Genomic DNA, 24,824 nt, shown 5'->3' on the forward strand with positions numbered 1-24,824 from the left:
ACCATCTTGTTAGTCTTTAAAGTGCTACACAGTCCTGTATTTTGTTGCAGCTTAAAAGTCCAACATGCTTTCCATTGCACCACAGAGCCTGATATCTCCACTCTCTGCTTTGCAATTGCTGGTGGCAAAGAAAGGGGACCCAGGTCTGTCTCTTTTGGGAGAGCAGGTAGGAAGAGGGGGGGGGCCACTGAGCCCCTGACAGTGAAAATAAGGGATAAGAGCTGAATGTGGGCATCGATCCCACTGCCTCGCGCATGCTAAGCAAGCGCTCTACCACTTGAGCTAATTCCCCTGCTGTACTTACAGAGGCCTTCTTGGAGGCTCTTCCCTTCTCCACAGCGACGTCTGTCATCTAGGTCAGTTAGTCGTGGGAAAGGAGAAGGCTCCGAAAAGGCCTGAAGGGCAGATCTCCAGAAGGAGACTCCCTGCAGCAAAGCCATGGGGGGGGGGGGGGGGGCTCTGAGATGGCCCCTGCCCTGCAGCCTGTCCCACCTGGCCATTGTCATGGACTCTCTGTGAGGTCATCACCTCCCAGCCTCCTTTAGCCAATAAGCTGAGGGGCTGCAAAAAGCCCTTGTGATGTCACTGCCACACCCACCCGTGCCCGCCAGGGCTAATGTCCTGCCCCAGGCAGCCCCTTTGCATGGCTGAGCTGCTCCCAGGGGTGAAAGTGACACATTTCTTACAGGGAGTCCTGGGAGATGAAGCAGCTGGAGGGAGCCAGGAGAGCAGAGGCCAGCCTGAGAGCTGAGAGTCAGAGGTGCCCACTGCACTTTCCCACCACAGGTCCCATGGTGTAAGGGGCAGCACTCAGGACTCTGAATCCTGCAATCTGAGTTCAAATCTCATAGTGGGACCCACTGAGACTCAGCTGGTTGTTACAAGGTTCAGGTGCTTAGTCTTCTGTGCCCTGAGGTTCAATAAAGAGAGTTTTGTTCCTTTTGCTGGGTGTCTGAGGCCCCTGGAGCTCCATCTCCAGACTGAGCAGGTGGGCAGGAAGGGCCTGATGCCATCACAGGTGCAGGCCAGGTCACCCACCTGACCCCTGAGCTCAGCCCGTGCTGGAGGCAGCCAGACAGTGTGAGCAGGTCAGAGGGGGAGATTGGGGGAAGGGTCCTGAGTCCTGGCTCCCAGCCACGCACCTTGGCAGAAAGATCAACGGCTCCTGCACAAAGTGCATTGTGGGAATAAGAGTTGGGGCGGCAGGAAAGGGGCCGGCCCCTCAGTACCAGGGCGCAAGCAGGAGAAGATGGGAGTGAATCCTGCTACCTCTGCCATGGCTTGGCCCAGGAGGGCTGGGGACTAGCAGCTTTTCACCCCGGCTTTGTGGGAGGCCAAGTAGGAAGGGGCCTCTGGAGGCTCATAGCCCCCTGGCCTGCTGTGTCTGTGGAAAGGGGGGAGAGGACACACACTTGTCACTGGGGAACAGGGCGCATGGATCCCACTCGTTCCTGCAGAAAATGAAACAGGCTGAGCATTTTGCAGAGAACAGGCCAGAGCCCTTCTCCTGTCCCTGGAGAGATGGAAATGGGGCCGTTCCTTGTGGGGAAAGAAGTGGGTGTGTCGGGAGTGGGGTTCGAGTTCAAACCCCTCCACAGACCAGAACCCCCCATTAGGGGCAAGAAAGAGCCTTGAGTCAGGGAATGGAGAACACTTGGCTCCTGTTTCCCTGAGATGGGAGAGTAGGAAACATTTTTCACACAGCCTGGCTAGCTCAGTTGGTACAGCATGAGACTCTTAATCTCAGGGTCATGGGTTCAAGCCCCATGCTGGGCAGTGCCCTTCCTTAACTCACATTCTCAGCCTACAAGCAATTGGCTCTCAATTTTCACCAGGGTTTTAGAAAGAAAAAGTCTAGTCCTGGGGTCCAGCTTTAATAGACACAGAACAAGAACCAACTGCAATTTCCATCTTCTGAGGAGAAGGGAAGAGGATTTTCTTCTCCTCAGTTCTAGCCACATCAGCCCAGGGAGGAGAAAAAATAACCCTCCGCCCACTGATTGTCCCCTGTCAGCTTCTGTAGCTTCACCTCCTGCCACAGCAGCTCCAGCTTTGAGTTACAAATCTCAAGGGACTGGTGAGGAAATGAGGAGCTGGCAGCTCGGGTTAGTGGCTTCCCTGAGAACAAGAGGTGGAGTGTTCACAAGGTGCATTCCCCTCCCCTGCAGAGCAGGCTGTTGGAAAGAGCCAGGAACAGAACAGTCAGACAAGTGCCATTCACTGAAGAACAGTTGTGTGTTTTTGTGTTGTAGTGCTTATCACATGGTTCAAAACCAGGCACAAACATAGGGTCTTCTCTTATTGCTGCTCCCCTGGCTGCCCGGGTAAGTGCAGCCAGATGGGTCAGGCCAGGCCTGATGGACACTTCTGTCTCAGCCTCCCCTGCCCTCGGATGCTGGCGTATGGGGCCAGTTCCTCCTGCTGCTTCCCTTGTGTGACTTGCCCAAGGAGAAGTGAGGCAGGAATGGGGCAGAGTAGGGACGCCAAGCTGAAGAGGGCAGGACAAAAGCTCAATGTCTCATTGGGACTCAGTAGGGTGAGCAGAGCCCCCCCCCCCCCCGCCCCCCACCTTGTTCTGCCAAAGCCTGTGGGGCGGGGCTGGCTGTGGGGAGGCAGAGTCCTGTGCCTGTCTCAGGGCATCCCAGGGAGGCTCCTTGCAGCCCAGGAGAAGAAGGGGGCTCTGGGTGGAAGGAAAACAAGCAAAGCTGGTCCCAGTAGGCTTGAGCCTAAGGGCTCCAGTTTGGCCCAGCTGAGTCACAGGTGTCTTGTGTAGGTCCAATGGTCTAAGAGGCAGCACTAAGGACTCTGAGTCAACCCTCTATCTACGCTGCACCTAAACCTGAAATAAGATGCTACATCAGGGCTCTGTCTACACTACAGAGACAACGCTTTAGTCCAGAGAACACATCTGCCGAATTATTTTCAGAAGAGCAGACAGGACTTTTTGGTGCATTTGTGAACCTCGTTTTATGAAGAAGAAGGGATGTTCCAAAAAAAAGGTTTTTTTTCCCACATTTGGCCCAGTGTAAACAGGCCAAATGTTGGAAAAGCTTCTTCCAGAAAAAGCTATGCAAACTAGGGTTCACAATGTACCTAGCTTCTTCAGAAGAACAGTGTGTGTAGACATAGCTTGAGTGACGCACAGCGCTGGTAGGAGACATGGCGGGACAAAATGGTCTGTGGGCTCCTGCAGCCTTTCAGAGCAGCCCTTGCCACCACCCTCGCTGGGGTCTCCTGGGAACTGTCTGGACTAAAGCCCATCCTAGTGTCAGGCTAAGGATTTCCTGGTCTGTAAAAGCTGCTCTGGAAATGAGAAAGGAGCTAAAGTGACTGGTGGGATCTGAACCCACACCCTCTGAATGACCAATCTAGGTCACAGTGAGCACCAAATCTTAAAAGTCCAACACGCTTTCCATTATACCACAGAGCCTTGTGGATTGTTGGGTTTACTGTCTCTGATATCTTCTTTGCAGCATGGCAATTGCTGGGGGAAAAGAAAGGGGACCAAGGTCTGTCTCTTTTGGAGAGCAAGTAGGAAGAGGGAGGGGCCACTGAGCCCCCTGACAGTGAAAACAATTGGGCTATGTTTACACTGGCAGGTTCTTGCGCTAGAAATATACAAATGAAGCTAAGCGTAATGGCATTGGACAAGAGGGTTTTTCTCGCACAAGAAGGGGCTGTGTAGATGCTCCTTCTGGCACAATGGCCTCTTCCACAACAATGGTGGCTCATTAGATATGCAAATGAGGCTCACCCACTCCGTTGGCCACTTGCCACTGCTCCTACCAGCCACCCGCCAGCCACTCCCTCCAGCCACCCCATCCATGCTGCTGTGGGTGCCAGTGTCTCACCACACTGTGAAATCAGACCAGAGACAGACACTGTAAGTAAATACTCATATCGAAAACGCTCCTCTGGATGCTGGGCCCACCAGAGCCGTGTGCCGCTGCCATCTGCCCGCACCGTGGACATCTTCCCATTGCAGAGCGTGTGCCAAGCCAGACTGTGACTAGACAGCCCCTCTCTGGGCACCCAGGGGCTACGTCGACACTGCAGGCTTCTTGCTCAAGAATGGCCGTTCTTACGCAAAAACTTGAGGAGCATCTACACTGCACGCGCGTTCTCGAGCATCTAAATTTACGGCAAAACGTAGGAAAAGAGGGCTTCTTCGGCAAGAGTTATTCCTCTCCCCATGAGGAATAAACCCTCTTGTGCAAGAGCTCTTGCACAAGATGGTAGTATGAATGGGCAACAGGTTTTTTGTGCAAGAAATCCCTATGGCTAAAATGGCCATCAGAGCTTTCTTGCGCAAGAGAGTGTGCACACTGCCACGGACATTCTTGTGCAAAAGCACATGGCAGCGTGGACGTGCTCTTGCACAAGACATTTTGCGCAAGAACTCTTGCACAAAACAGTTCTTGTGTAAGAAGCCTGCAGAGTAGATGTAGCCAGGGGTGTTTGGGTTTGTTACCAGCACTGAGCTTTGTACAACAGCCCAGGGAACATTGTGAAAAGCCAAAACTTTCCCGCCCTGGGTGCCTCTGGCCAGCCTGCTAGTGGCACGAAGGTTCCTGGCAGTGCTGGCTTTGGGTAATTGGTAACAAATCGCAACAGCTCAGATGAGGTGGCTGAGTGGTTAAGGTGATGGACTGCTAATCCATTGTGCTCTGCTCACATAGGTTCAAATCCCAGTCTCATTGGATGTTTGCAGCCCTTTCTCTCGCTTCTCTCACATTGCTCTTCAGTTCAGTGCCAGCTCCTCCCACTGTGGAAAGGGGAAATCTCCACAGAGACACTCCCAGCTGGGACCCTCAATCCCTGTTGCCCTAGGGATGTGGACAAACAATTAAATCAAAATGGCTGACAGAATGGATATAAAACGGGGAGAAGGAGTCCCTACACAGAAGAAAGATCTGTCCTGGGAGCGGTATCTAATCACCGGTGAACCTTTAGCCACAAATCAGGCATACACAATTTAGGGCCAAACCATGTATTTTTGAGTAAATAATGGAACAGATATACAGTTAACAGTAATTTTCAACAAACCAACCCTCCCTAACCCGAAGAAAGGAGATAGGACAGTTCCCTAGATACATAAGGTATATACAAAGCCTGAGGTGATCAATGTCTGCGACCTTCAACCCTCGGGCTATTTGTAAGCCTCTGGGGAGGACAAGCAGGGAGATCCCACGGTAGTGAGTCCTCTGTGAAGAGACGACCCCGATATTGATCCTCGATCTGGAAAGGAATTCCCTCTGGACACAGTCTGATCCGTCCTTCGACAACACCGTCTGCTCCAGTAGGTGAGTAATCCAATAAAGATGACAGGAAAAGAGAGTCCCAGTTCCAGTGACCAGTGCAGACAGGAAAACCTTGTGGGTATTTACCACACAAGGGTAGCACAGTTCAAAAGTCCAGGCCTCTGATTACATAGATGGTATCCAAGCTTCAGGCAAACAGTACAAGGAGCAACAAAAAAAACCAATCCAAGGCTGGGGAATATCCAAGGACCCGAGCCCTTGATACCTCAGGGCTCTTATTGGCCCAGAGGCGGGAAAAGTATGCTAATGAACTTAGGTAAGTATGCTAATGAACTTAGGTGTTGAGTGCAGCTTCCTAGGGGCTGCATGCAGTGGTTTTGGTGCTGAGCGCACCTCTTTTGGTGTTGAGTGCACCAGATAGTAACGGGTGCACAGCCTGTTTGAGAGGGGTGCACAAGGTAGTACCGTGTGCAAATCAACAGTCTGAGCGGGAAAACCTCCATCATGTAGAGAAAAGGAACTGTCTCTTTCAAAATGGAGCCCACTGAACTAAACTATAATACAGCCCCCTTTTCCAGGGGAAACCTCCCAAAGGAGATTCCAGGCAGCCAGGCCATGGGGGTCTCTGAGATGCCCCAGCCCTGCAGCCTGTCCCACCTGGCTGTTGCCATGGACCCTCTGTGAGGTCACTGCCTCCCAGCCAATGAGCTGAGGTGCTGCAAAAGTTCCTTGTGATGTCACTGCTGCCTTGCAGGCTCATGTCCTGCCCCTGGCCAGTCCCTTGGCATGTGTGAGCTGCTCCCCCTCCCCCCGTCACTCAGGGCTGGTTCTGGGGCTCACACAGGGAACATCAGAGGCTGCTCAGGGGGCCACATGCCCCCAAGGTCACCTTTTAAATGTCAGGGCAAGCCAGGATCTATCCCGTCCCTTCCCCAAAACCCCACCCCTTTGCTGAGCCCCTGCCCTCCCCAAACCTTTCCATGGACTCTTGGTTACTAATGGACACTCGCCACTAATGACATAATCACACCCCAGCCATTTTGCTAGGGCTGCAGCTGGGGAGAACAGTTTAATTTAAATAAATAAATAGACTAAGCCTTTGAACTGTCTCATGTTAGCTGATCAAACTTCATTTGAAATAAAGGAAAACATTACAGCCAGCACACAAAGTTTCAATGTTGCTTTATTTATGGCAGGGGCGGGGAACCTTTTCTGGGTCGGGAGCCACTGACCCACAGAAAAATCAGGAACCACAAAAGTGAGACACAAAGAAATTCCTCCAAAGGCCCCCAGCCCTCTGTGATGTGGCCCCCAACTCAGACACCTCCCTCCTCTGGCGTTCCAGCCCCCATGGCGTGAGGGGAAGGGACAGGCAGGACTGAGGTTCACATTTACATTTCTGGGGCTGCAGAACGAGTGGATTTTGTGGACCTGCTTAGTCTATTGGTTTCTAATCAAAAACCTGAACCACTCGGCCGCCTCAGCTCTGATCTGAGCAGTGCCAGAGGGCAGGGGAAACTGGTAACTAATCCCAGTGCCCAGGCCTGACAGCACCTGCCCCACAGAAGTCACACAGCAAACCTGGCTCCCCGAGCACAGGGGGAGTTGGGGGCTCATTGCTGGGCCATGGGGTGAAGCATTAAACCAGCCCCCTCCTGTGGGGCTGGTTGACAGGGGCTCTGACACTCCAGCAGCGGGGCCGTCCAGCCTTTCAGCTGGATTCAGACCAGGCTGGTTGGAGCCTCTTGCGCTCACCAAGGGGGATTCTGCACTTGCTGCAGAGCTCCCCCAGGGCAGGGTTTGGGTTGGAGTCCCTGGGATGGGGGAGGGGGGTTTGGTCCCTTCCTGAGGGCACAGAATTAACAAGAGAGAATTCCTGTCCCCACAGCAAGCTGAGTTGGCTAAAGAGTTAGTAACAGAATATTTCCCCAAGTTTGAGAAAAGAAAAGCCTCTGTGGTGTAGCGATCACTGTGTTTGTTTAACATACAGCAGCTCCTTAGTTCACAGCCCTATAGAAACACAGGTTCTTGAAGTGTCCTCTCTGATGGGGCAGACATGTTCTACTCTGAGCTGGGTGTCTCAGGGCTTGGGTCCCTTGTTGCCTTACTCAGGGTTGTGCAGAGGTGTCCTGGAAGCTCTGGTCAAAGACTCTTTCACAGGCGAGTTCTTCTTGCTGGTCTCCTTCTTGGACCCCAGTTTATATAGTGAAAATTGAGTCCTGCTTAGCAATATCTTAACGAATTACTTTAGTATAATTTTGCTAACCAGTCATAAGATACTATTGTGATTTTCCAAACCAATCATACTCCACCACCTTAGTTGATTTACATCTAGCAAAATTAATTTTACAGCAAACAGAAACAGATCCAAACCAGACAGCGACCACACAGACAAACAATGGGAAAGGGAGGACAATAATCATAGAATGCCCATTGCACAACCACAACTATTGATAAGCAGTTTCTTGCCAGACAAAACGGTGTTTAACTAAGTTTTCTCTACCCATCTTGAGGTCTGTTTCTTATCTGGTAACAGTGGGTGCCATTAGGACAGGATCCCCTTCTCACAGCCTAGTGTGACACTATTTCAGTGTCATTTAGCTGGAATGTGAGTATGTGACTCCAGGCTTTACAGCTAATTGCTGCTGCTCTTGAGTCTGGCTGCAGAAGAAGGCTTTAGTTTAGACCTACTGAATAGCTACAGGCCTTCCAATAGGGTTACATAAAAACCACATTGTTACAGATGACCTTTCCAGGCCAAAGATAGAAGGAAACCCTCAGGGGTGTTTCTAGACCAAGGTTCATTCAATTGGTTTGATTTTTTGTAGACCTGACCCTTCCGTACCCCTAGAGACTCTGGAACAAAGAAGACACATGAGAAGAACCCAACTTTCTTCCTTTTGCTGTGACATGGATGGATCTAGCTCAGGTTTCACTGAAGGGGTCTGTCTGCATGTGAAGTACCTGTGACAGCCCCTGTGCACCTCTGCCCCTCATCAGCAATGCCATATACTTGGGGGAGCGCTTGCCCTGAGACTTGCAGAAAGGACAACCTGGACAAAGAAGTAGTACTCCGGCACCCTTTGATAGCTCAGCTGGCAGAGCGGAGGACTGTAGTGTGTGTGTGTGTGTGTGTGTGTGAGAGTGACAGGTGATCCTTAGGTCGCTGGTTCAACTCTGGCTTAAAGGAGCCGTTCTTTTCCCTCCAGCCTGGCCTTAGCAGAAGACAACCAAGGTGGTTACCTTGGGTCCATGTCTTCAGAACCCTGCACTGCAATTGACAAAACAATGGTGGGGAGGTGCTGCCAATCACATTTCTTGGGCTGTGCAGGTTCTTTCCACACACAAAAGTTCTTTTGGAACAATGGCCGTTATTCCACAGTAACAATGCAAGAGTCTACACAGCAATTCCGTCATTTTGAAATAATTCTGAAGTAACAGACGGCTTATTCCGACTTCTGCAAACCTCATTCTACAAAGAATAACACCTGTTCCAATTAGCTGTTTCAAAATAAGGCCTGTGTAGATGCGCCACTGCTGCTAGTTTGAACTAGCCCCTTGTGCAAAAACTAGCAGAGTGTTTACCCTGCATGTGCATTCTTGCACAAGAAAACGTACAGTAAACCATTGGAAAAGAGGGCTTCTTGCACAAGAAGGCAGTGTGCACAGGCAAGAGGGATTTCTTGTGCCTAAAACAGCCATTAGCGCTTTCTTGCACAAGAGAGTGTCCACAGATGCTCTTTATAAGGAGATAAACCATTTCACAGAGCTGGAGAGAACGTTGAGAGGTCATCTAGTCCAGTCCCCATGCTCATGGCAGGGCCAAGAGCCATCCCTGACAGACTTGCCTCCGATGTTTCTAAATGGTTCCTTCAAGGATTAATTTCATATCCCTGGGATTAGCAGGCCAAGGCTCAAACCACTGAGCTATTCCTCCCTCTTAGACCAAACTGCATGGCAGTGTCGATGTGCTCTTGATCAACAACTCGTGCCGAGAACAGTGCTCCTTGTGCACTGGCCTTTTATCTGGGTGCTGGCAGGGGGTGAGAGGTGGCAGGTACCGATTGGTAACAGGTGCAAAGGCGCATACAGAGAAGCCAGCAACTGCATCTCTGCAAGTGACCTCACTTTACACACCTCAGCTTTTCACAAACATTCTCCTCCTGTCTGCTCCTAACACCAGTGTTAGCTACTGAGGGGCCCTGTCTGGGGAGAAATGGCAGTTCTAGGGGACACTTGGCCAGTGTTCAAACATCTCACAGATAGCACGACAAGAAGGAAGCCAAGGAGACTTGCACCTACTAGGAAACATCACAACTACCACCTTCAACAGGACTTGAACCCACAATCCGCTGACTAAGGCACCAATGCATGGTCCATTAGGCTACAGTAGTGGCACTAAAATGACAGCAATTCCCTCTTCCCAATACACATTCCTCAACTTTTAGATGACAGATTCAAGCTGTTGGAAGGAGCCAGAAACACAGGAAGGGCTGAAAATCAGCTCTCAGGAGGCACCTCCAGCTGCCCCCTGAGTGTGGGTCACCCCAAACTAGCCATGGGCGAAACTCAATACCTTGACTTCTCGTCTCCCACCCAAAGCCAGGGGCTTGTCTCCCACAGCTGCAGCCTCAGCAGGGAGCCGCACTGGTGCTCACGCTGCTCCTGGGGAAAGGAACGGGTCCCACAGGGGCTGGGGCTGGCAGGGAATGGCCGGTTGTCACTGAAGGGGAAGTATAAAATGCAGCCACATTGCTGAGGGCAGGGAGAGCAGCTGGTGCTGGGCTGGTGGCACCGTGGGACATCCCTGGGGGAGCTCTGCAATGTGACCCTGGCTCCCAAAGCAGCAAGTGCAGAATCCCCCTTGATGAGCACGAGAGACTCCGACCGGTCTGGTCTGAATCTGGCTGAAGGGCTCAAGTGCCCCAGTGCTGGAGTGTCAGAGGCCAGAAAGACATCGGAAAAAGTAAACAAAGTCCACCACAAGGCACCACTGGGAGTTGAACCCAGGATCTCCTGTTTACTAGACAGGTGCTTTATCCAGCTTAGCCATGGTGCCCTCCTCAGGAAGTTTGGTGAAACTGTTCTACTCTATGGTCCCAGACAACACCTTTGCCTCCCAAAGTGCAGCCATTCCCCATTTCCCTCCAGCCCTGGCGGTGTCTGGCTCTCTAGGCACAGAAGGCTACAGCTCAGTGGGCAGAGGCTCTGACATGCTCATCTCCCCCAGCCGCTGGGACTGGGGAGTTGGCCTTGAGCTTTAGCATCGCTGAGGGGAGGGAGAAGTGCAGCAAACATTGATTGTCTGGATTGTAAACCCTTGGCTCTCAGGGTTTGGGTTGGAGACCCAGGTAGGGGCCTGGTCTCCTACAGGTTGGTCCTTTCCTGAGGGCACAGAATTAAGAGAGAATTCCTTTGCCGTGCACAAACTGAGTTGGCCAAAGTGTAAGTAACAAATTTTTTGTTCACATACAAGTAGAGGAGATCGGTCTCCCACAGTAGTGGTGGCCAATTGGTTAAGGAGTTTGATTAGAAACCCCTAGCAACCTCACTCAGAGGCTCCTGACAAGTCTGTCTCCTGTGTCCCTCTCCACCTCAGTCCCAGTCTGTGCATGATTTCATAGCTGAGGAAACGCTTTTTCCCTGCCAATCCTTCCTGAGCAAGCTCTACCCTTCTGTGCCAATATTCCAGTCGTGTATTATCCCACCAAGTCCCTGTGATACCAACTTCTTCCTGCTTATTACCCATCATTCCTGTGTGTCTATACCAGCATCTAGGCCACAGATTAGAGTTTTCTTCCCAGTGGTCCCATGTCGCTCCTTTATCTCTGCAGTTACAGCCTGTGATCTCTCCCATTTCTGGCCCATCCCCCAGGTGTCCATGTTGTTCACTTACCTGTGGGCTTTGGGCACCTGCCCCCATGAAACCTAGTTTAAAGCCTCCTCACTAGGTTAGCCAGTCTGCATCCAAATACTCTTCCCTTCCTCCACAGGTGAACCCCAACCCTGCTGAGCAGCCCTTCCTGCAACAGCATCCCATGGGCAAGGAAGCCAAAGCTCCCTGCCCACTGAGCTGTAGCTTTCTGTGCCCAGGGAGCCAAACACCGCCAGGGCGGGAAGGCTGGAGGGAAATGGCTGCATGTTGGGAGTCAAAGGTGTTGTCTGGAACCTTAAAGTAGAACAATTTTACACCTGTATGTGAGGGGGGCACCGTGGCTTAGCTGGCTCCGGGGTCTCAAGCAGAACACTGGGGGGGGGGGGAGGGCAGGTCTCCTTGAGGCAGGTTCCTCACTCCCATGTCCCAGACACGTACTGTGGCACAAAGAGGAAGGGTCCCTGCAGAAAGTGGCTACATCTACAGAAAGTGGCTACATCTACACTGGCACATCCTCCATTTTGTATCTAGAGAAGTGACCTCATTTCCCTCTCTCCCATGACATTGCAGGAGCACTCGCTCAGCATTTCTCTGAGGCTGCATCTACCCAGCAGCGTTGCATGGGAATAATGGCCATTATTCCGAAATAACAATGGGAGCATCTACACAGGAATTCTGTTATTCTGACTTCTGAGAATTATTCCGTTATTCTGACCAGTGGTCTGAGGAGCCAGGATGTTTCCAGGCTGCAGCAGACAAGCCCACAGGCAAAGACACAGCCACTTCCTGCTCAGCCCAGCGGGGTCTCCATGTGGCCCCCAGACCTTTTGTTTGCCACTGCCCAGGTGCAGGGGCCCAGATTCAGCAACACTCACAGGCCCCACAGCAGGGGGCTGGTTTGATGCTTCACCCCATGGCCCAGCAACGAGCCCCCCAACTCCCTTTGTGCTCTGAGAACCCTGTTTCCTGAGACCCTCCACCCCTGCCTCCGACTCTGTTCTGCTTGAGACCCCAGAGCCCTCCCTTGGGCTGCCTGGCATGTGGGGACTCAGGTCTAGTGGTGGATTTGCAGAGTCCCACAACAGCTGCTGCCAGCGTGCGGATGTGCACGTCTGTCTGGGGTTACTGGGGACCGGCCTGATTGGGTGAGTCCCGGATTCTGTTCCTGCCATGATGGACATCCATCTGATTAACTCCCTTCACTTCCAGCCCTTCCTGAGAGTTGCTGCTTCCTTGGCTAAAGTCCCCTCCCCCTGTGCCTGTGGCTGGCAGGGGTTACTAGATGGACCCATTCACATGTAGCTTTACTGAAACCCCCCTCGTTTCTTCCTTGAACCTCCCCCCGCCCAAGGGGTGGTGCCCAATAGAACAGTCCCTGTAAGAAATGTGTCACTTTCACCCCTGGGAGCAGCTCAGCCAGGCAAAGGGGCTGCCTGGGGCAGGACATTAGCCCCGGAGGGCACGGGTGGGTGTGGCAGTGACATCACAAGGGCCTTTTGCAGCCCCTCAGCTTATTGGCTAATGGAGGTTGTGAGGCGATGACCTCACAGAGAGTCCATGACAGTGGCCAGGTGGGCCAGGCTGCAGGGCAGGGGCCATCTCAGAGCCCCCCCCCCCATGGCTTTGCTGCAGGGAGTCTCCTTGAGAGTTGCCCTTGAGGCCTTTTTGGAGCCTTCTCCTTTCCCACGACTAACTGACCTAGAGGTCAGATGTCCCTGTGGAGAAGGGAAGAGCCTCCAAGAAGACTGGCTCTAGTGTGGGAGGGGAATTAGCTCAAGTGGTAGAGCGCTTGCTTTGCATGCGAGAGGTAGCGGGGTCGATACCCACGTTTTCCAGTGATGGGTGCAAGTCTCATTCCACTTTTTACTGGCAGAGCCACCCAGGGTTCTAAGAGGGTCCAGACCCTCCCCTCCCTCCCCGAATTCCTACTTGCTCTCCCCCAAAACCAGCTACGCTGGGGCAGAGAGCTGCTGGACACCAGCCCTCCTGGGCCAGGCAGTGGCAGGAGCACTGAAGACAGGTTGGAGGTGGGGCAGAATTAGCTGCATTGGAAAAGTGCTGCCCCTGCGCATGAGAGGAAGCAGGATTCACTCCCATCTTCTCCCACCTGCTTGCGGGGCCGGCTCCTTTCCTGCTGCCCCTGGCTGGGAGCCAGGACTCAGGACCCTTTCCCAAAATATACGAATTCCGCCCCCCACCTGCAGTCCTCTGTTCTGCTCAAACAGAAGCCACAATGATACTCACAGCACATGCCACAACTTAAGTGTGGTTGTATTATGCTTTAAAAAAGCACCCAGGATCTTTTTTCAGGGGGATAAGGCAACATGCCACATTTTTTGACCATACATAGATTAATCAATATTTATCATATGCATATAACACATTACACTCATGCACTCACACATACACACAAGCACACTCCGACTTGTTGTTACCAAAAGCTTCTCCCCCTTACTGCACTGGCCAAGTGAGTTAGATGGAGAGGTGAGAGGGGTGGAACCGGGCTTCTGCCCAACCGGATCAATGCTCCCATATTGACAAGACGAAAACCCAGGGTCCCTCTGCAAGACTCCTCATAAAAACATAAGAACGGCCGTACTGGGTCAGACCAAAGGTCCATCTAGCCCAGTGTCCTGTCTGCCGATAGTGGCCAGCACCGGTGCCCCAGAGAGGGTGGACCGAAGACAATGATCAAGTGATTTGTCTCCTGCCATCCCTCTCCAGCCTCTGACAAACAGAGGCCAGGGACACCATTTCTATCCCCCGGCTAATAGCCTTTTATGGACCTAACCTCCATGAAATTATCTAGCTTCTCTTTAAACTCTGTTATAGTCCTAGCCTTCACAGCCTCCTCTGGCAAGGAGTTCCACAGGTTGACTACATGCTGTGTGAAGAAGAACTTTCTTTTATTAGTTTTAAACCTGCTACCCATTAATTTCATTTGGTGTCCTCTAGTTCTTCTATTTAGGGAACTAACAAATAACTTTTCTTTGTCTGCCCTCTCCACACCACTCATGATTTTATAGACCTCTATCATATCCCTCCCCAGTCTCCTCTTTTCTAAACTGAAAAGTCCCAGTCGCTTTAACCTCTCCTCATATGGGACCCATTCCAAACCCCTAATCATTTTAGTTGCCCTTTTCTGAACCCTTTCCAAGGCCAAAATATCTTTTTTGAGGTGAGGAGACCACATCTGTACACAGTATTCAAGATGTGGGCGTACCATAGTTTTATACAGGGGCAGTAAGATATTCTGGGTCTTATTTTCTATCCCTTTCCTAATAATTCCTAGCATCCTATTTGCCTTTTTGACCACCGCTGCACACTGCGTGGAAGTTTTCAGAGAACTTCCTTTCCCTGCCCACCCCACCAAACACCAAACACCAGCTCCCACAGGCCTCACTGGGCAGAGACTGGAAGCCCCAAATCTGACCAATACACCCATGGCCCACCCACAGGGAAGGAAAGACGTCAGAAGTTTGAACACCTGGTTCCTGGCTCTAATCCTCCCCTGGAGCCAGGCACCCCCCAGACCCCTGCTGTAGCCTTTCCCTCCCGCAGAGCGAGGGGAATAAATCTAGCAGGGCGGTGGGTAAAGCCCTGAATCTCCCTGGAGCCGCGGGTGTGTCCCTCCAGGCGCTGGGGCCTGTGTGCAGAGCGGCTGTGAACAGTCCCAGCGCAGGGCTCCAAACGTTCCATTGAAGGCACCCGCACTCTTCAGACAGTCTTTAAACTCTTTATTCCTTAGAAGCCTCATGTTTTGAGGAGTAAGGGTTATTTTGAGGGAAGGATTTTCCCTCGGAATATCCCCATTTTTTCTCTCGCAATAGCGCTATTTCGCAATAGCACCGGTCTGCGATTATGCAAATGAAACACGGGATATTTAAATCTCCACTTCATTTGCAACTTTGGATGTCTACATTTGCATTCCTCTCTCGAAGGCCTAATCAAGTGCAGACAGACCCTTAGTAACAGAATATTTATCTACATTGAAGTACAGAAGAAGATGCACTTAAGGCTGTTTCTGTGGTGTTGTGGCTTTCACGTTTGCTTCATGGGCAGAAAGTCACTGACTCAAAGCGAGGCAGAAACAAAAAATCTTCTCCTATTGCCACTCCCTTTGGTACCCACAAGGCCGTTCCAGGACCTGCCCCCAGTTCACGGTGGCATGTGTGTGCTGATCGTCAGGAGCATGGGGGAGACAGCTAGGCTATGTCTACACTCATGGCTTCTTGCGTGAGTAATATGCAAATGAGGCAAAGCATGGAATATCGCAGCGCCTCATTTGCATACCTAATGAGCCACTATTTTTGTGGAAGAGGCTCTTGCGCAAGGAGCTGTCTACACTGCCCCTTCTTGCGCAAGAAAACCCCTCCAGCACAATGCTCTTACACCTATTACTTTTCAGGGAGAACGGCGTTGTGCAAGAGGTTTTTCCTGTGCAAGAAGGGGCAGTGTAGATTCTCCTTCTGGCACAAGAGCCTCTTCTGAAAAAAATGGTGGCTCATTAGGTATGCAAATGAGGCTCGGCGATATTCCATGCTTAGCCTCATTTGCATATTATTTGTGCAAGAAGCCGCGAGCGTAGACATAGCTCTAGGCAGGTTAGGCTGAGATGGGAGGAGGCGCCGCTGGGGTTGAGGCTCCTCAGTGGTGCCTTGGTAGGGACCAGTGCATTGCAGCCACATAGGCCAAGGCCAATGGCAGCACCTCCAGCCTCTGGGACATCTGTGTCCTTTGCTGCAAGGGGACAAAACCAGGTAAGCCCCCCCCGAATGCTCAAATCCCCCAAGACCCAGCAGCCCCAGCTTGCTCCAACACCTTCCGTTCTCCCCACCCTCTCTCCTGGCCACACACGGCACTTCTTGGTGCTTCTCAAGCCAGGCCCTGCAAGGAGCCACCGGGGCAGGAACCGGCCCTTGGAGCTCAGCTTGCACCGGAACTGGCAGTTTCCCACCACGTCTCGCTTGACAAGAGGTGACTTGTTCCCCTTCTTCTACCTCACGTCTCCCTTGTCTCTGTTCCCTTCAAAGGTCTCCTCCACCTCGGGACCCGCCTCCTCAGGGCGCTGCCCCTCTGCCACTGGGCTGGGAGCGGGAGACTCCACGGTCTCTGCACTTGGGCTGAGAAGTCTCACGGGGACTCGTCTGTTGATGGGTTAGTCAGCCCGATGGCCAGCCGGGTCCATTCCGTAGAGCTGCCGGAGAGGGAGCTTTCCCAATCTCCATTGGTATTTCCTGGGGCTTTGTGTAGGGGGATTGGGTTTGGCATCTTCTCTGCTGGAAATGCCTCTTCCTTGGTAAGCAGCTCCCAGGAGCTCATGGAACTTCTTCTTCTCAGCTTGGGAAAGGGACAAGCAAGGGGCGACGGGACAGGGGTTTATGTGATGATGACAGGGGTGCAGAAAGCAAATAAGGAATTATTTTTTCACCTACTTAAGAACCAGGGTGACAGAATGAAACTGGTAAGTAAACAAGTTAAAAAGGGAGCATTTTTGCGCCCGGTGGAACTCCTTGCCAGAGGATGTTGTGAAGATGAAATCTACAAGAAAGTCCAAAAAAGAACTGGATGATTTAATGTAAATGTCAATCAATGGCATTTCACCAGGATGGACAGGGCTGGTGTCCCTATCTGGTGTATTCCAGAAGCTGGGAATGGGTGACGGGAGGGATCACTTAATAACTGTCTGTGCTGAGGATTCCCTCGGGACAATGAAATTGGCTGCTGTCATGAGACAGGATCCTGGGCTAGCTGGACAACTGGCAAGGCCCAGTCTGGTTGCTTTGATGTCCTGTGAAAGGCTAGTGTAGGTAAGCAAAGATGTTTGTGCCTTGTGTCCCTCATGCTATAGCAGTTAGGATCCAGCACTTTTACTGCTGTGGCTTTGGTTCAATTCCCAGTCAGGGAAACTGTTGTCAACTTTCACATAACAGTTCCCTTGCCATTTTTCTCTCCACATGTTACAGCAGCTGTGACCCAAAAGGTTAACTCAGGTCCTCTTTCCCACCTCACCCACACTGCTAAGACAACACTTGCCATTTTCAGAAGGGGCAGAGCTGGGTGACTCTAACTGCCCCTCCCCTCTCCTGCATGGGCAGCGCTACAGGAAACTCCGTGGCGCACAAAGCACTAGCCCAGCGCAGTGTTCAGTTTGGTTGTTGAAGGCGACAACACAGAACTGGCTCCAGCCCCCACTCAGTAACCTGGGGAAATGACCCACCAGGCCTGGGCCCCTCGGAGAGGCAACGATTCCCCACTGGCCAGGGCAGAGCCTCCCTCTCACACAGTCATGGAGCCTTCTCCCCCTGGTCCTGCCTCCCCCTTCACTCAGCTCTCACTGCTCGGTGCTGCCAGGGAGGGGCCTCACTGCGAGAGCCGCCTGGGCAGGTTCCTGCCACAGAGACACGTCCCAGAGCAGGACGGATGCTCAGACTGACACTGAGTGTTGCTCAGCGCTGGGGTGAGACAGGGAAGGAGAAAAGGGTCTAACGGCACCTGCAGCCTTTCAGAACAGCCCCGGCCCCACCCCCATGTACCAGCCCTTCCCTCCACGCTCGCTGGGCTCCACCGGGCACTCCCTGGACTCAGGCCTCCCCAGTGCCAGCCTAAGGGCTCTGGAGAGGACAGGGCAGCTCCAGGGCCAGAGTCCTTTTTTCTGCAGTAGTGCAAACCCAGCCCCTTGGCTCGAATTAACGTTACTCCTCATTTTTTGCCTTCTGTGCCTCCCCCCCTCCAAACACACCCCAACACATCCCCTTCCCACTTTCCTCTCCCCCTCCCCTTGCTGGTAACACAAACAGGACTTTTCCCTGTTGAAAGAACAAACTCTCTGGTTTTTATGTGGGGAATGTAGAACTGGGGAGGGGCTGGGGAAAGACCCTGGGAGGGGGAGGAGGCTGGGAGGAAGGGCTAAGGCTGGCACCTTCCTCTGATGGTCCCACTGCCTCATGTCAGGGGCCTCAGCAGCGCTGGGGGGTGGCTCCAGGGGGAGAAGCTGGTTCAGGGGAACTTGAGCTGCTGGGCCACTGAAGCAGGCCTCCATCAGCAGCCTCTGTGCAGGGCTCACACGCTCCAGGCCTCCCGGACATATTGAGTCTCCCCGTGTGGCTTGGGCTCCAGAGCCTGCCCCCCAGCTGGTGCCTTGAGGTAGCCACTGCAGCATCAGTTTAAAGGAGCAAACAACAGCAGTGATGTTGTGGTTGGGCATCAGTTCCCCTGCTTTTGGGGACAGGAAGCCAGGCCAAGGCCCTTTTAGCCACTGGGGCTGTGCAGACTGGAGCCTCCCCCTACCAGATCTCTGCCCTGCTTCCTGCAAAGCTCACATTTTTGCTTCTTTCTGCTTCCCTGTCCATAGCAGGCAGCTAAAGAGAGGGATGTCACCAAACCAAATAGCCCTGTGGCCAGCGTGGGGCTTGAACCCATGAACTTGGGGTTATTAGCACCACGCTCTAACCAGCTGAGCTAGCCAGCCAATATAAATACAGCTCACCAGTGGCCCTTTCAAGAAAGGAGCCTCAGGCAGCTGCAGCGATGTCTCTGAAGCTGCCAATGGCTCTTCTCTGACAGGGCCACTAGAGACTCACTGTGACGTGGGCTGGCTAGTCCAGCTGGTTTGAGGGTTGGTCCAGGTGGCTGGCGGCCGGCAGACCCAGGGCAAAGAGGCAGCAGGAATCTCTTGCTGCCAGCACCTTGCCTCCCAGCTTCTTCCCTGCCAGCAGCAGCCGCAGCCCCTTTCGGCCCCTGGGTCAGCCCGGAAAGGGAGGCGGGAATGGGGCCTCAGATTACAGGATTCAGAGTCCTGAGCACTGCTCTTAACACCAACCTCCCCTCACTCAACTGGGCCAAGCTGGTGCCCAGTTCATGCCCACTGGGACCTGTTTTACTTGGTTTCCTTCCACCCAGAGCCCCCTTCTTCTCCTGGGCTGCGAGGAGCATCACTGGGATCCTTTCTCATATCCCAGCACAGGGCCGTCTCTCCAGTGACAGGAGACGGGGCTGGTTTCAGGATTTCTTTTAGCGCAGCATGAAGCAAGGGGAGACACAGGAAAATCAACCCCATTTGCAAGCTTTGTGTGACAGGAGGGGTGTGAGCTGGGGAGGCTGCCCCCCCAGAAGGTACATTTGGTTGCACACAGGGGCAGCAAGAATTCAGGCCCTCTGGCCAGTGCATTGGGGACAACGTGTGAGCCCTTCCATGAGCATTTTCTGCTCCTACTGGGGAAGGCATCTGGGCAGGACCAGCCTGCAGCCCACATCCCTTTCAGCCCCAGGTGCAGGAGGTAACAGAGAGGGGAGTAAAGTCCATGGCCAGGGCCTTCTCCCAGCAGTCTGGCCCTGCACAGAGTCTGTGCATGACGGAGCCTCTCCCAGCAGGGCGATGGCCTGTTCTCTGCAAAGTGCTCAGCCTGTTTCATTCCTTTGCAGGAGTGAGTGGGATACATGCGCCCTGTTCCTCACTGACAGGAGTGTCTTCCTCCCTTGGTTTCACACAGGGTCTGTCCTCCTTCCAGGGAGGAATGCAAATCCAGATGAGTGAAATTGCAAATGAAACATGGATTTGAACTTCCTGAGCTTCATTTGCATAATTTCAAACACCAAGTCCAATTGAGACCCACTAAATCAAACCCAGGGGCACCCCCACCAGACGCAGGCATGGGTGAGCCCGGTAGCTGCCCAGGATGTCAACCGATGTGGGGTGCCTGATGGCAGATGCATCCCTTACAGCTGCCATCAGGCGTCACGTGCCCAGCTCCCACAGCACCTTCTCACCCACATCCCTGTGATGCAGGCCAGCAATGCTCTCCCCCACAGACGCAGGCCCCACACGGGCCAGGCCTGCTGCTGGAAACTGTCTGGATTCAAGCCCACCCCAGTGCAAGCCTAAGGATTGCTGGTCTATAAAAGGTGCCTTGGAAATGAAGAAGCAGCTAAAGAGACTCTGATGGGACTCAAACCCACAACCTTTGAATATCTAGGTATGCTTACACCAGGTCCCTGCAGCTTAGAAGTCCAATGTGCTTTCCATTGCACCACAGAGCCTGATTGATACCTTCACTCTGCTCTGTAGCATGTACATTGCTGGGGAAAAAGAAAGGGGAGGCAGGTCTGTCTCTTTTGGGAGAGCAGGTAGAAAGAGGGATAGGGCCACTGAGCCCCCGCCAGGGAAAATAAGAGATAAGAACTGAGCTGCACCTGAAGAATGTGGGCATTGATCCCACTTCATTTTGCATGCTAAGTAAGTGCTCTATCAGCTGAGCTGAGCTACCTCACCTACCCTGTTCCAGAGCTGCCCGAGGCTCCTTTCTGAAAGGGCCACTTGTGGGACTGACACCCGTGGGCCGGCTAGCTCGGAGGTTTAGAACATGGTGCTCATATCACACTGACGCATCTTAAGAGCAAGCCCCTTATTTCAAACCATAACAGGCTCGCTATTCCGACGTCCCTGCAAACCTCATGGTGCGAGGAGTGAGGAATGTTTCAGAACAGCGATTTATTTGGAACTAAGTGCTGTGCAGCCAGCGCCAAATTACAAAATAAGCTATTTCAAAATTGACTCGAAATAAGCTACACAATTGCATCGCTTATTCTGAGCTATGCGACACACCTCTAGCGAGTTAGAGCCCAGCTCTGCTCCCAGCTCCCTGCCCACCCACCCACGTACTGACTCCCTCGCTGCCATAGAGCTGTTTGCATTGGCCTCTTCTCTCTGTAGCCAGGCTTCAGCCAGGACTGAGACTCAGGCAGGAGAATGTGACCCGGCTCCCTGCACCTGGGCCCTGCATTTCTCATCCCTTCAGAGACAGATGACTGTACATTATGAAATGTTGTTGTTGTTGTTGTTGCCTTGGAAAATCCCCACAGACCTTCCCCTTAGGGCCCAGGCAGCCGCTCACATTGCACAGCTCACTTCAAGGTGAGGTGCTGTGTAGACACACCCAGCCTGTTGAGGGCCAGCCTGCTGGGGGGAGGCTCTGGTTACTCTCTTTCCTTGTCTCTCTCAGACTGCATCTACACTGCAGGGCTACGTCTACACTGCAGGTTTTTTGTGCAAGAACAGCTGTTCTTCCCCAAAATCTTGCAGAGTGTCTACACTGCAGGCACGTTTTTGCTCAAGTAAATTTATAGTTCAGCATCAGACAACAGGGCTTCTTGCGCAAGAATTATTCCTCTCCCCATGAGGAATAAGCCCTCTTGCGCAATCACTCATCCACAAGGAGGCAGTGTGGATGGGCAACATGGGTCTCTTTCTCAAGAAAGCCCTGTGGCTAAAATGCCCATCAGAGCTTTCTTGGAAGGAGAGAGTCCACACTACCATGGGCTCTCTTGCATAAAAGTACTTTTCTTGTGCAAAAGAACATGGCAGTGGGGACGCACTGTTACACAAGACCTTTGGACAAGAATTCTTGCATGAAACAGTTCTTGAGCAAGAAGCCTGCAGGGCAGATGTAGCCCGGGGGTGTTTGGGTTTGTTACCAGCACTGAGCTTTGTACAACAGCCCAGGGAACATTGTGAAAAGGCAAAACCTTCCCGCCCTGGGTGTCCCTGGCCAGCCAGCGAGTGGCACAAAGGTTCCCTGAAGTGCTGACTTTAGCTGATTTGAAACAAACCCCCGCACCTGAGAGGTGGTTAAGGCGATGGACTGTTCAAATCCCATTCTCACAATGTGTTTGCAGCCTCTCCCAGAGGTTCAGTGCCAGCCCCTCCTGTACCCCTGCCTGCCCCAGCCCCTCCCACTGCAGCCTGGGGAAAGGGGAAATCTCCACAGAGACACTCCCAGCTGGGACCCTCAATCCCTTCTGCTCTCAAGGGGAAACCTCACAAAGGAGATTCCAGGCAGCCAGGCCATGGGGGTCTCTGAGATGCCCCAGCCCTGCAGCCTGTCCCACCTGGCTGTTGCCATGGTCCCTCTGTGAGGTCACTGCCTCCCAGCCAATGAGCTGAGGTGCTGCACAAGGCCCTTGTGATGTCACTGCTGCCTTGCAGGCTCATGTCCTGCCCCTGGCCAGCCCCTTGGCATGTGTGAGCTGCTCCCCCTCTGCCCCTGTCACTCAGGGCTGGTTCTGGGGCTCAAGCAGGGAACATCAGAGGCTGCTCAGGGGGCCACATTGCTAGGCCAGGGGCCCTCCTGTGGGGCTGTGAGTGTTGCTGTCCCTGCTGTACAGACACGGCCATAGAGCCTCAGGAGGCTGCAGCGGTGGGAGACACTTCCCTGGTTTCGGGAGGGAGACGAGATGTCAAGGCCCATGACTCGGAGCCAGCTACAGATACCCATGGAAAGCTGATTTTCAGAGGGGTGTGATCAGCCCTTCCTGTGTATCTGGCTTCTTCAAAGGGGCTTAATCAGGAGCTAAAAGTTAAAGAAGGGACATTTAGAAGGGTGAATTTCTTTCCCTGATGCTGTTTTCTGTTTGCCCCAGTGGTCTAATGGACAAGGTACTGGCTTCCTAGGCCAGGGATTGTGGGTTCAAGTCCCACCTGGGATGACAGTTTCCTGTCACTGACAAGGAGTTTATGTCCCTTTGCTCTCAGAAAGGACGCTCCACAGTTGTCTCCCTCCCAGCAGTAGTTGTTCAGACCCCTCACTAGCCAATGCTGTTTTTAGGTGCAGATCTGGTTGCTAAAAGCCCAGGAATTCAAAGTCAGAACAAAGGGACACATTTTGCTCTAGAAGGCCCAGGAGTGACAGCCAGAGGAAGGTGGCTGTAGCAGAGCAGGGTCTGTCTGGAGACAAAGCGGAGCCTGAGGATGAGAAGGCCCATGAGAGGCAGAGACTCCAGAGCAGTGGGGTGGGGAGGGGGCTAGATATTTGGTCTGGCAAAGTGACAGAAAATCCCCAGGCCCCGAGCATGGTGTGGGCGAGGCCCATGGGGCAGTTTGCCTTGTGGGGTGGAGAAGCTGGGGTGCTCTGGGAGTGGAAAAGGTCCCTGGCTGTGCTGCGCCGCCTGCTGTGTGTGTGACTCAAACTGTCCCTCGTTCCCTTTTGTGTGTCTGTTGCAGTTCCAGTGTCTTTCCTCAGGCACATTCATCCGGCAAAGACCCCCCCAGGGATCTTGTATCTTCCTTTGTGCAGCTCAGCCGCAGACACTGCCAGGGCTGGAAGGAAATTGCTGCACTTTGGGAGTCAAAGGTGTTGTCTGGAACCATAGAGTAGAGCAATTACACCTATCTGGCCAAGGAAGACAGCATGGCTTAGGTGCCTAAAGCACCTGCCTTGTAACAGACAAACCTGGGTTCAACTCCCAGTGGTGCCTTATTACAGCCTTTGCTCACATTTTCCTATGTGTTTCTGGGACACAGCAGAGGCCTCCCCTGGCCACCCATGGAACTCCTGGTTCAGGAAAAGGCTGACTGGGGAGGAGTGTTGGGAAGAAGGAAACCATGGATGAGAAGCACCTGATGGCCACGTACCCTCACTCTCCATGGCTGCAGGAGCTGTAGAGGTTGCACCTCAGGCTCTCTGAGCACGGACACCCCCAGGGAATCACAAGGGCATGTGGCGCTGGCTCTCCTGTCCCAGCAATTGCCGTCAGAGCCCTGCCTTGCCAGTGCCAGTCATGGCAGCCTCTGCACCTGCTCCAGGCTTGTGGTTTCCTTCTTCCCAATGCTCCTCCCCAATCAGCCTTTTCCTGAACCAGCAGTTCAATGGGTAGCCAGGAGAGGCCTCTTCTGTGTCCCAGAAACACATAGGAAAATGTGAGCAAAGGCTGTAATAAGGCACCACTGGGAGTTGAACCCAGGTTTGTCTGGGGCTGTGGTTGCTGCTGATAGGGAAGGACCTGGGAGGCAAGATGCTGACAGCAAGAGATTCCAGCTGCCTCTTTGCCCTGGGTCTCAGTGCGCCATGCCGGCCGCCAGCCACCTTGACCAAACCTCAAACCAGCTGGACGAGCCAGCTCACATCACAGTGAGTCGCTAGTGGCCCTGTCAGAGAAGAGCCATTGGCAACTGTAGAGACAGGTTTCAGCTGCTGGAGGCGCCTTTCTGAAAGAGCCATTTGTGAGCTGTGTTCTGGTTGGCTGGCTAGCTGAGTTGGTTAGAGCATGGTGCTGGTAATGCCAAAGTCATGCATTCAAGCCCCATGCTGGCCACAGAGTTGTTTGCTGTGCTGACTGTTCTACCTCCCTTTAGCTGCCTACCATGGACAGGAAGCAGAAACAGGCAAAAGGCTGAGGCTTTTCAGGAAACAGGCCAGAGAGTTGGTAGGAGGAGGCTGTAATCTGCACAGACCCAGTGGCTAAAAGGGCCTTGGCCTGGCCTGCTTTCCCCAATAGCAGGGAAAACTCTTCTTTTCCCTCTATTGTGAGTCTAGTCATGGGCCTGCTGGCTCAGCTGTTTAGAGCTTGATGCTAATAATGCCCAGGTCACGGGTACAAGCCCCATGCAGACCCCACAACAGACAAATTAGGTTTTTTTGGGCTGCAACCCCCAAAAAGCAGTGAGCGGGAGCCCTTGGCTGTGGGACCCACTTGTGCCTGTTGTTCAGGGTTAAATAAGATCTCCCCCAGGAAGTTGCCTGTTCCCTTCCCACCTTGCATTGGCTGGGAATCAAATCAAGCAAGGGGCAGCAAACGCCAGGCACTGTCATTGTCTGGGCCACAGATAATGACCCTCTTGGAGCTGTGGTCCCAGGAGGAGTCTCTGCAGTCCATGCGGAGGAATGCCGACATTTTTGGCCAAATGGCCAATG

General features: G+C 53.0%; 1 protein-coding gene and 3 non-coding genes across 7 annotated transcripts in view; 2 read left to right on the forward strand and 2 right to left on the reverse strand.

Moving 5' to 3' along the window:
• The window catches only part of LOC142824070 (zinc finger protein RFP-like), a 246,383-nt gene that overhangs the window by 60,854 nt on the left and 160,705 nt on the right, over window positions 1-24,824 (forward strand). The window lies entirely within an intron of this gene.
• TRNAK-CUU (transfer RNA lysine (anticodon CUU)) lies at window positions 1,704-1,776 on the forward strand. The gene has a single exon. It is a non-coding gene; the product is annotated as a tRNA-Lys (tRNA).
• On the reverse strand, window positions 10,247-10,320 carry TRNAT-AGU (transfer RNA threonine (anticodon AGU)). Its single transcript has one exon. It is a non-coding gene; the product is annotated as a tRNA-Thr (tRNA).
• TRNAR-UCU (transfer RNA arginine (anticodon UCU)) lies at window positions 20,070-20,175 on the reverse strand. Its single transcript has 2 exons — window positions 20,139-20,175; window positions 20,070-20,105 (listed from the first exon to the last, which is right to left on the reverse strand). It is a non-coding gene; the product is annotated as a tRNA-Arg (tRNA).

The sequence above is a fragment of the Pelodiscus sinensis genome, chromosome 28, assembly GCF_052426305.1.
Source record: "Pelodiscus sinensis isolate ZL-2025 chromosome 28, ASM5242630v1, whole genome shotgun sequence".
Lineage (NCBI taxonomy): Eukaryota > Metazoa > Chordata > Testudines > Trionychidae > Pelodiscus > Pelodiscus sinensis.